At 46.2% G+C, this 12661-nt stretch overlaps 1 protein-coding gene across 1 annotated transcript in view; it reads right to left on the bottom strand.

Moving 5' to 3' along the window:
- Positions 1-11892, bottom strand: part of LOC121870838 (segmentation protein cap'n'collar-like) — a 113114-nt gene extending 101222 nt beyond the window's left edge. Inside the window, exon 1 of the mRNA XM_042372803.1 lies at positions 11876-11892. The gene's annotated coding sequence lies outside the window, so the exon portion shown is untranslated. The remainder of the gene's footprint in view (positions 1-11875) is intronic.
- Positions 11893-12661: the final 769 nt, after the last annotated feature.

Below are 12661 nucleotides of genomic sequence, written 5' to 3'. Positions count from 1 at the left end.
TAATAAACTTCTTCATACCTGTATCACTGTCGAAGCGCCACTATCGCACTGTCCTTTACCAACACGGCTACAGTGGGGTTACTGCCGCCCACCAACACAGCTACAGTGAGGTGCTGCTATACACCAACACGGCTACAGTGAGGTTACTGCCGCTACGCAACACGGCTACAGTGGCGGTTACTGCCCGCTACACCAACACGGCTACGGTGATGTTGCTGCGCTACCAACACGGCTACGGTGAGGTTACTGCCGCTACACTAACACGGCTACAGTGAAGATTCTGCCGCCACTAACACGGCTACGGTGATGTTACTGCCGCTACACCAACACGGCTACGGTGAGGTTACTGCCGCTACACCAACACGGCTACAGTGAAGTTACTGCCCGCTACTGCTTCACAGCTACAGTGAGGTTACTGCCGCTACACTAACACGCAGCTACGGTGAGGTTACTGCTTACTTCCACCGCTTTTACGGCTGCAGTGAGGTTACTGCCGCTACGCAACACGGCTACAGTGAGGTTACTGCGCTACGCAACACGGCTACGGTAGGTTGCTGCCGCTACACCAACACGGCTGGTAAGGGTTACTGCCGCTACACCAACATTAATGGATCACCGAGGGTTGCACCTCTCGGCTAACCTTCACCTGGAGATTAACCACTCTAACGTTAACCTAACCTAACCCCATAGGTAGCGTCAAGGGGTTAATCTTCAGGTGGAGATTGAGTGGCTAAAAACTACAATGACTGTTCTGTACGCACACACACACACACACACACACACGAGTACAAGGGGAATACACTCATATATCTTTAGTGGAGATACGGTAGTTTATTAACCCCTTATGTACGGAGGTTTCTCTATGCTGAATAAAAGCGTCTGGTGTTGGCTAAATAAATAATACAAAAAAAAGCCTCCTCGTAGTGAAGAGGTCAGAGGGACTTACGAGAGTGTGGGTGGTGGGTGAAGAGTGGGTGGTGGGTGAAGAGTGGGTGGTGGGTAAGGAGTGGGTGGTGGGTGTAAGAGAGGAAGCAGAAAACAGGATGTCTGGGTGCTGCTCCCTGTACAGTTCCCGGACTGTCGCTGCCTTCTCCTCCTACCTAATATAAAAAAACACTAATACGAGGAAGACTTGCGTGTGTGCCTGACTCAGCGCTAGCATGAATAATCAGCAGGTTCTAGAGTTCCCCCTCCCCCCTCCCTCCTTTCCGTAGTGACATATGCTTACGTGAGCAGCGCCTGACGTTTGCACTGGGAAGGGTTGGAAAGACCCCAGGTATAGCTCAGCGAAGGCCGGACTTGAACATCCTGGGCGTGACTGCTACTGTCTTCCTGCTGTGTAACTCAACCTTTTCTAATATGTTGTTGGGTAGGCGAGGTGAGGTTACGTAAAGATGTATTTTGTCCTCAACGGCAAAATACATCTTCCCGTGCCCCAATTTCATGCAACACATCTTCCCGTGCCCCAATTTCATGCAACACATCTTCCCGTGCCCCAATTTCATGCAACACATCTTCCCGTGTCACACCGCCCCGTGCCACACCTTCCCGCCCCACAGTTTTCCACGCCACACTTCTAAGCGTCACACCTTCCAGGGCCATAACAATCCTCATATCAAGAACACCTTTTAAACACGTTAAGCACTACATCGCTGTAAGTGTTCTCGGGGGAGGTGGATATTTACATGAAAAGTGACTTGTTAAGCACACACACCACGACATGGACGTGAGAAATTCACTGTGAATTACTTTAGCAAGAATGCTTTTATAGAATCGCCATCATCATCATCACCAGCACAAGTTGGCCGGGGTTCTCTGAGCTTTCAACGTTAATTCTTTATACCACTCAGCTGGGCAAGAGCGAGCGTTTTTAACTGTCTCACAAAAGCAATAAGACAAAGATTGCAGACAAAATGACGGACAAATTGCACTGAGACTGCCGAAATTTGAGGCTTTATCTCATAACTCGTTAAAAATAAAAAAAATCATACGATTATATGAGAACTTGGCTCTGGACTCGTATTTTCATGTAAGTGTACGTCACAATCTTCCATCTTGGAATATCAGAACGTACGTAATGGTCTGCCCGAGTTACGTTACTTCAGATGGCGGTGAAAATAACACAGAAATTATACTGAGCTGACTTTATTACGTGGTGGTCTCACATGTCACTTATGGGGAGAAAAACTCACCAACGAGGCTTTGATTTACCAAGATTCACAAGTTTACATTCTCTCCTAAATATGAGTACGCTCTTTACTTCTCGTGTAAAATATCACTACAATCCACTTCAACGCTGGATGAACATGTCGGAACTCAGAATGATGCAAACGAATCAGTGGCTTTCCCAGTTATTTAGAAAAATCAACAGTCGATTCTCTTGATTATCGGGACGGCAGCCAGCAGTACGTGACTAACCTCCATCTTGGTGACCACTGCCTCAGGATCTCACAGTGTTTTAGCGGCCTCCTCAACCAGAGCCAAGCACCCTGACGTCTCTGTTTAGCCACCATGAAACCGGATACAACACAACATAATCCATTATCATTAATAGATCAGGATCATTCTTTTTTCTTCTACAGGATGTTGCACAGTTTAATGATAATTGTCCTGGTGTAATGGTGATCCGCGATGCGAAAAATAGAGAGAAACAGCGATCCGGGTATTAGTGTTATAATGACGACCCGTGAGAGGCTACTGCACCTCACATTATCATACACGTTAACACTAACCCGTCATCACCAACCTGTAAAAATATTACTTCATTATACAACACCTGAGAAGCAGCACTTGTGGTCACTTATGGTGCAACACTTGGGGTCACTTTTGGTGCAACAGTTGGGATCACATTTGATGAAACACTTGGGGGGGGGGTCACCTTTGGTGCAACTCTTTGGAGGGTCACTTTTGGTACAACACTTGGAGTCACATATATTATGGTGCAACACTTGGAGTCACTTATATTATGGTTCAACACTTGGGGTCACTTCTGGTGCAACACTTGGGGTCACTTATATTAAGGTGCAACACTTGGGGTCACTTATATTAAGGTGCAGCTTGCCCAGAGGGGTCACTTTTGAGGTGCAACACTTGGAGTCACTTATATTATGGTTCAACACTTGGGGTCACTTCTGGTGCAACACTTGGGGTCACTTATATTAAGGTGCAACACTTGGAGTCACTTATATTAAGGTGAAACACTTGGAGTCACTTATATTAAGGTGCAACACTTGGGGTCACTTTTGGTACAACACTTGGGGTCACTTATATTAAAGTGCAACACTTGAGGTCACTTATATTAAGGTGCAACACTTGGAGTCACTTCTGGTGCAACACAGGGCTCACTTATATTATGGTTCAACACTTGGGGTCCTTGTGGTGCAACACTTGGGGTCACTTATATTAGGTCTGTACTTAGGGTCACTTATATTATGAATTGCAACACTTGGGGTCACATACATTAGGTGCAACACTTGGACTCACTTATATTATGGTTCAACACTTGGGGTCACTTCTGGTGCAACACTTGGGATCATTTATGGTGCAACACTGGGGCAAATTATGGTGCAACACTTGGTCACTTATATTATGGTGCAACATTTGGAATCACTTAGGTGCAACACTTGGGGTCACTTATATTATGGTGCAACACTTGGGCTCACTTACATTATGGTGCAACAATTGGGGTCAATTATTATGGTGCAACATTTGGAATCACTTAGGTGCAACACTTGGGGATTAAGGTGCAACACTTTCAGTCACTTTTGGCACAACACTTGGGGTCACTTTTATATTAAAGTGCAACACTTGAGGTCACCTATATTAAGGTGCAACACTTGAGCTCACTCTTGGTACCACTTGGGGGCCACTTATATTATGGTTCACACTCTGGGGTCACTTTGCAACACTTGGGGTCACTTATATTAAGGTGCAACACTTGGGGTCACTTTATATTATGGTGCAACACTCTGGGTCACATACATTAAGGTGCAACACTTGACTCACCTTTATATTATGGTTCAACACTTGGGGTCACTGGTGCGCAACACTTTGGTCACTTCTGGTGCAACACTTGGGATCATTTATGGTGCAACACTGGGGCAAATTATAGTGCAACACTTGGTCACTTATATTATGGTGCAACATTTGGAATCACTTAGGTGCAACACTTGGGGTCACTTATATTATGGTGCAACACTTGGGCTCACTTATATTATGGTGCAACACTTGGGGTCAATTATTATGGTGCAACATTTGGAATCACTTAGGTGCAACACTTGGGGTCACTTATATTATGGTGTAACATTTGGAATCACTTAGGTGCAACACTTGGGGTCATTTATATTATGGTGCAACACTTGGGCTCACTTATATTATGGTGCAACACTTGGAATCACTTAGGTGCAACACTTGTAATTATAGCGCAACACTTGGGGTCACTTATATTATGGTGCAACACTTGGGGTCACTTATATTATGGTGCAACACTTGGGGTCACTTATATTATGTGCAACACTTGGGGTCACTTATATTATGGTGCAACACTTGGGGTCACTTATATTATGGTGCAACACTTGGGGTCACTTATATTATTGAGGTAAAAAGTGAGAGTCACCTATTTTATGGTACAACAGTTTAAATGCGCCAATGAGCTACTGCGTGTTGCAAAAGTTTGACGGGAATTAATGATGGTCGAGATACTTTGTTAATCTTTCCACAGACTGGTGCAACGTAATAATTGCTGCAATAGAGTGAAATGATTTACTGACTTCTGCAACAATTTGGGGATCATTTACTGATTGGTGCAACAGTATGGAATAATTTACAGACTGGTCCCACAATATCGGTTACTTTACGGCGGTGCGTAACCGAAGCTCAAGAGGAAGCTTTGTGCTCGTGTGGCGTGAGAAGGAACAAGATGGCGGACAAGAAGGCGATTCAAAGTGTAAACGATGCTGGAGTTAAGTTAGGTTAAAACTCATACTGCAGGTCGGTGATACTGCATGATGAAGAATCCTACCTACCGGGAGTGTCTATCGCACGCGTCAGAGAAGCCACCTCAAGCCTGCACTGAGCTATGAACAACGTACGATGATGATATATTTTTCACCGTGTTGCTGCAGGCTTTCCGTATGGAGATGGTGGCCGTAACTCGAGTACCGATGATAGCAGGTATTAGGGTGTGCGAGATGTAAACTCAGAGAGGGACCATGTTATGTGACGGTAAGGAATCACGTGACTTCATCACCTCTGTTGTACAGTATAAGCAACGTGTCTGCAACCATCATGAGTGCGACAGCTGACACTCCACTTACCTGTTCAGTTATCTCTAATGGTCGACTTGTTCCTTAGATCACTACTTACTCCTGTTTTTCTCTTACTCGTGTTATTATTTGCAATTTCCTTTTAATCTTTTTCTCTAAACTGTGTTCAGCTTTTACACTTTAATAATTTATTTTTCCTCCATCTTGTGGTGGAGTCTGAAGAGACTCAGATTCAAACATCATCGGACAATCATTTAGTTGTATTGCTTCAAGGATGGGTAGCGAACAGCTGCCTTTTTAACACCCCCTTACTTACTTACACACACACACACACACCAGCTCTCTCTTTCTCTCCCCCCCCCACACACACACACTAGCAGGCTCTTTCTCTTCTCTCTCTCTCTCTCCATCACACACACACACACACACCAGCAGGCTCTCTCTCCCTTTCTCCATCACACACATAGTCCTCATAGGGTTAGGATGCACTTGTCTCTGCACTGCAGTTGCCTGGGTCAGGCCTACTGACCCTCTTCCACTCCTTTCCCTGACCTCCTCCTGTCTACCAGGATACATCAACATCCTCCGACCAAGAATACAGAGCAAAGATTGATGATCAATCCTCGACTGTTACAAGAGTGACAGTTTTAACTCGAAAATAAAGGAAACAAGTATTGAACAGTGGATATACCTGACAAGACTGTGGTCACACCCAAATTAGACCTCACAACCACAAGCGACATCCCAGATCCCACGACGAAGACTCCCACCAATACCTACAGGTGAGCAATGAAGACCCTCGCCAACACCCCGTGTGAGCCTACCAGGGCTACGTGATGGGTGAGAAATCTGTGCGCACTGTGACCAGCCGGGGATAGTAGCTAAGCTACCCCTCATACGGTAACATGTGAAAGGTCCTGCCGACGCCACACGACAGTTGACAGAACAGCTACAAGACCATGCAGCTCCTTTACAAACATCGAGAAAATTACCTAATCCATTGTTAATGTCTATCTTCACTCCGGGCTTTTGTTTCATCATTTTGTATTGGAAGGTTTTGTTAAATGCCCCATTACCCAATGTTACCGTATGTAACCTTAATCATATCTACTCATTATATAATTTCAGCCTTTTGTTAGATGCGTTCTTTCAATCAACCGTTAACTAGTATTATTATTACGTCCCAGCAGGCTCTGGCTCTACCTCTCTCTCACAAACACACTTACACAAATCAATTAACCATTAAGAAAATACACACAAATATCCTCCAATCTCACCAATTTCATATAATTAGCAGCGTGGGGTAAAAAAAAAAAACAAGTAGATAATAATGTCTGCGACACTATTTCAGGGGCCATTACCTCCGCTGATTTACTTTTTACCAAGTTTTCTGTTTAAGGTCCCCCGCTTCTTGCCTCAGGTTCAGTATACTCCTCAGCGGTACGACCTGAGCCACACATACCAAAGAATGCATCAACAAAATGGCGTGGGTGATGATGGAACGAGGTGAGGGCATGTGGTGAGGGCGTGTGGGTGGTGATGGAACAAGGGAATTAGTGAGGGCTAGTGGGGGCGTGTGTATTATGGTGGAACAGCGGGTGTAGGCGTGAGCATGTGGGTGGCGATGGGACAGGGGAGCTAGCGAGGGCGTTTGGTGTGGTTGTGTGGGCGGTGAACAGGGGAGGTAGCGAGGGCGTGTGATGTGGTTGGAACAGGGAGAGCAACTAGGGCGTGTGGCCAGTCGGGCGCGCAGTGGTGACGGAGGCGTGGGGAGGACCCTGGAGTTGACAAGATGGGAGCGGGACTGGTTGGTCGCCTCGTCATTCTGAGTGTATCAATCAGCAGTAATGGCCAGGCCAACCCCGCCCCCACCCTCAGGTTCTTACACATAATCAAACAGTTCCCGGCGTGATGGTCTCAGGACGTGTTCCCTCCCTCCCTCCAATTGTACCATGATGGTGGCGGAGCACGCGTGTTCCCTCCCTCCCTCCCACCTTCCTCGCTTCTTATTCCAAGATGGTGGGAGAGTGTCCTCTTCACTCAGGCCAGCTGGAGAGAGCCTCACCAGTTCTGTCACTAGCATCATTGATAAATACCAAAGGACGTAATTGTAAGAAGTAAAGACACATGTAGGATGTTCTATTAAATATCTACTATAAAGTGCAGAGATAATCTTGTTAGCATCAAGCACGTTATACCGAGCACCAGATAAATCCATACCAGAAGTGTGAAGCTACCAAAACAAACATAAAATTACTCTGAATATATATATATATTAAAACTACACTATTTCCTGCCGTGCCGTCGCAGTAATAAGAATGAAAACAAAACATGAAATGTGAGAGAGTAGGGGCAAGAATGTTTTCCTTCGTCAGTGTGTGGACAACAGTCAACGTGCCCACTGTCTGCGAGGGCGTGATGGTGTCCCTTCACGTGTTACTGGTGTGATCAACCTGACATTCAGCGTCGAGTGCTCTGGTGGTGTGTGTTGCAACCAGCGAGAGCCACCTTTAGGGAGACAGCACAGTGTAGCCAGTAAAAGCCACCGCCAGTAATATCTTCACGTCCACCATCAACACCTCTCAGGAGAGACGGCAGCTGCAGTTCACACTCGCAAGAGCACGCTTTTGACCCAGGCGCTACAGCACACGTGTTCAATCTAGTAATATCTCGTTACCTGTGCACGACAGTTACCTGTAGTTTTGGTGTTCTGCGAGGAAAAAGTATCAAATTATTGTTATAAATGAATCAAAGTGTGTCTCTCTTCAACTCTCCTACAATAATCGTTTGTCATCAACGCGAGATGACAACACACCTACAGTACTTATGATCGTCTCACTGGATTCCCAACGCCATTGAAACAGTAATTTTTTATCGTTTGAGGATCCGGGTTATGTTTAGCTGCTCCACTAGACATGGCTGAGTCGTAAGAAGTGAAACAGTAACTGCGGCGAGAGCACAAGCTGACCCAGCCTCCGTTATTGCGAGCACCACAACCTGTGTCACTATATATCGTCTTAATAATTACATACCAGCTGACTGACGTACCGGAGTGAAAACAACATAATTCAGAGATGTGGCTGACCTTCGTAACCTGTGAACCACTCTGCGGTTATCGTCCCATCCCACACAGTTAATCCATCAAATATAAAGAAGATGTAAGTTTAATCTCACCTGGTTCTCACCTTGAGGTAGAGGTGAGGGCAGGGCGTCATAAACGTGCGTGGGAGGTGTCATGGGCACACACCTGTACACCTCCACTACCACACACACACACCATCGTTAGCTGGGGGCGCCACCGGCCTCTACACCGCTTCTCTCCCACTACAGCTCCACCTTCTCATGCCTGCTTACACTCCTCCACACCGACACAACGCCCGCTATCCAGATATTAATTCCACACCCGTTGTCGGGATTAAACACTCCTGCCTTCACTGAAGCAGTAATGACACACCCTCCTTCACTGCATCACTAATACTCAGCGAGATATAGATAACTGCTGCAGCCACTGTTCACCTCCGTTACTACACCACCAGCGGGGATATCACCGCTACGGCCACTGTTTACTCTGCCAACATTGCACGTTTAATATCACATAATATCACCGCTACGGCCACTATTCACTGCAGGTTTACTATCACCGCTAAGGCATGTATTCACAACAGTGAGCGACGCGGCGTCTACTTCAGCCGCCACCTGAGGTAAGACCGTCACCTGCAACACCTGGGCCACAACACCTTGCACCGCTGCTGCACGCTGCACTTGCACACTGGCTGCACTTGTGGATGTCACTGGCAGCAGCAGCAGCGGTGGAGGCGGCGAGGGGGCGACCGACCATATGGCAAACTGTGCTACCGAACTATCTCCCTCAATAACACTAATGATAGGATGGTGCACGTTACGGCGCACAAACCACTATAAATCCTCAACTGCAGCCGAGGAGGGAGGGAGGGAGGGAGGGAGGAGGAGGGAGGAGGGAGGCAGGTAGGTAGGAAGGGAGGGGGAGGAGCCCAGGTTTCAGTAAGAGGGGGAGGGGGGAAGGGGGGGTAAACATCGGGAAAAAGTTACACGGATAAGAACAATGAGACAAAATAACCGGGGCAAAAATTGCACACGTTGTCAATAGCGGCGGTGGCCACGGAGCGGAGGGTGGGGGAGGGTTGTCGGCGGTGATCAGGATGCACTTGTGTCTGCTTAGTCTCCAGACACAACGCCAGGTAAACTACACTCTGGTGCGGCCGAGCTGGCAAGACGGACAGACAGACTGACGGAAGTAAACACAAGAATCGTCACCAGTGATGCTCTAAGGGACACTATTTCTTTATAGGCTTGAGTTTACTCGACAACATTAAGTCAACAACCGAGAATATACGCCAGGTAAACTAGACATCGGTGGCTACACTGATGAAGGAAGGGACGGAGCAGCACACCACCAGGCTCTTCTTCACGGTCTCGTGTTAACTGCACTACATTAGTACAAGTGTCACTTAATTCCACGCAGGCCTCGGGAAACAAATTATCAGTGGCCATCTTGCCGACAGCCATACACACACCACTAACAGCCACACCAACAAGAGAGGCTGATGGAATGAAAGCTGTTGCTGTCTCCACTACAATTCCACTGAACTTTCAGCCGGGTTGACAAGTCGACAGTCTGACAAACAAAACTAACAGCTAGACCCGAAGTGTGAGAGGAGAGAGGCTGTTGTCGCCTCCACCACAAGTGTCGCTTTCCTCATGTCGTCACCACTGAGGTCGCCTCACACTAAATACACCACTCACTAACACAGTGTTATGAGGAGGGAGGGAGGGGCGGGGGAAGGACAACATTACCCGGTGTCACCTGATGTAGTTCTCTCTCTCAGCTAGGATTTGAGAAGTGAATAAAGAAGAGGAAGAAAGGTAGGTATTTAACTTGGAGACGAGGCAAGGAAACTGTACTAGGAGAAGAAGGAGAAGGAGGAGGAGGGAGGAAGAGGATGTACGAGACAAGAGGAAGGAGGAAGAACGAAAAAAAGAAGAGGCGGAACAGGAGGAGATCTTCAATATACTGTACAGTCGATGGTCAGAAGGAGAGGGAAGAGGAGATCCCGTCACCCATTATTGCCCCCCCTACCCCCTCCCCCCCACCCCCTCCCCACCACCACCACCACCACCACCACTCTGCCCCTGACACAGCAAAATTTACCATCAAATTACACACACACACATCATTAATTCCTCTCCACATATTCAACCAACACTTACAAGCGAGTCTCTACATGTTGATTCTTCTTGCTGTAACACACTACCCACACACACCCACTACCCACACTACCCACACACACTACCCACACACTCACCAACAGCCCCTCACAAATCGTTAAAAAAATATATACAAATATGCTGAAACAGTAAATAAAAGAAAAAAAAAATAATGTGTTCAGATTCCCCTTTCCACTTCAGAACTTTATAATGTGATCCAATTATCGATTCCCGGGTCTGTTATTTTCAAGGCTGGTTTGGTATAAAGTATGCCAAAACTCGGGTGTTTAATTGATTTGTTTATATATATATACATCATTTACGAGAGAGAGAGAGAGAGAGAGAGAGAGAGAGAGAGAGAGAGAGAGACTAACAGCATAACCCATCCACACAACACTAAATATTTAACCCCCTTCACGATTATCAGGACGGTGTATGGTATAACGTGGGGTGTATATGTATAGCGTCAGATGGAAGGCCCTGATGTATAAAAGGTCTCTCTCTTTAGGTTGAGGATGTGTAGAGAGTGACCCTGGGACCTGTGACGCTCTCATTTACCAACTCACGCAATCCCCTGACTTGTTCACGTCTTCAGCAATCTAGAGGACCCACACCACTTGTAAGACTGTGTGATTCTCAGAGTTTCATTGTTTGGCTGTCTGTCTGTCTGTCTTCTGTCTGTGTCTGCCTGTCTGACTGTATCTGTGTCTATATTATGTCTGTGTCTGTCTTCTGTGTCTTTCCTCTGTCTGTGTCTGTATTTCGTCTGTGCCTGTCTGTCTATCTGTCTGACTGTATGTGCCTGTCTTTTGTGTGTCTGTCTTCTCTCTCCGTCTGTATTCTCTGTGTCTGTCTTCTATCTGTGTCTTTTCTCTTCGTCAGTCTTCTGTCTTCATCTGTCTCTCCCTCTTGGTGTTTTTATTCTCTTCTGCTTTCCGTCTCACTACCGTCTCCCTACATACTACATATGACAAGAGAAACATATATAATGAATCATATACCCAGAAAACCAAGTGTGCATGTATGTATGTATGTATGTATGTATGTATGTATGTATGTATGAATGTATGTATGTATGTATGTAGCAGCCAAGCAGGAGTTCTGAACACCGTGGTATTGACACATGGGCAGCCTCTCTCAACCTCAACCAATTAGTTCCGGCACATGCAACCCTCCCCCCCCCTCCCCCCCAAAAAATAATAATAATAATAATAAAAACAGATTAAAATTACACTAAAAACACTAAATAAAAACAAAATCTAATTGGGTTAAAAAATACATGTGGACAGGTAGGTGTACAGTATGTGAGGCGTGAGGTAGGAAGGTGTGAGCATAGAGAGAGAGGGTGTATTTTACTCTTGGCCTACCTGTTGCCCTGGTTCCCGTGCCTCCACACCCGTCGGCCATCTCACCTGTGAAGGGGGAGGAAACAGAATTATAAATGACAGGTGAAGAAACAGAACGACGAGGCCACAACAACACTTGAACATATATAAGGGGGTATAATGACGGGTATAATAACAGGGATATAACGGGGAATAACAATGAACATAACAGTAAAATAACAATGTAAATAATAACAGTGGCATAACAGGGGTCACAGAACATATTAAGCACACTTGTTATTTACCTGTCCGCATGATAGGTGAGTCACCCCCCAGTACAGGTAAAAGGGTTAATGTTAACTCTTTTTTTTCACTTATTAACATAACTATAACAAATCAATTAATAATATATGCCTTAATAAAATTTTAACCCCAAAATAGTTATGTAAACCCGTGTGTGTGTGTGTGTGTGTGTGTGTGTGTGTGTGTGTGTATACGTGTGTGTGTGTGTACGTGTGTGTGTTGCAGTGGTGGTGGTAGTGATGGAGATATGGTGGTGGTGATAATAATGGTGGTAGTGCTACAAGTGATGGTGGAGATAATGGTGGTGGTGGTGGTGGTGAGAAACATGGTGGTGATGGAGACAGTGGTGGAGGTGATGGGGACAGTGGTGGAGGTGATGGAGACAGTGGTGGAGGTGATGGAGACAGTGGTGGAGGTGATGGAGACAGTGGTGGAGGTAATGGGGACAGTGGTGGTGATGAAGACAGTGGTGGAGGTGATAAAGACAGTGGTGGAGGTGATGGGGACAGTGGTGGAGGTGAGAGG

This window comes from Homarus americanus, unplaced genomic scaffold, assembly GCF_018991925.1.
Source record: "Homarus americanus isolate GMGI-L3 unplaced genomic scaffold, GMGI_Hamer_2.0 scaffold26022, whole genome shotgun sequence".
NCBI lineage: Eukaryota > Metazoa > Arthropoda > Malacostraca > Decapoda > Nephropidae > Homarus > Homarus americanus.
Note: the sequence above shows the minus strand (reverse complement) of the source record. Positions and strands in the feature narration are given on the sequence as shown.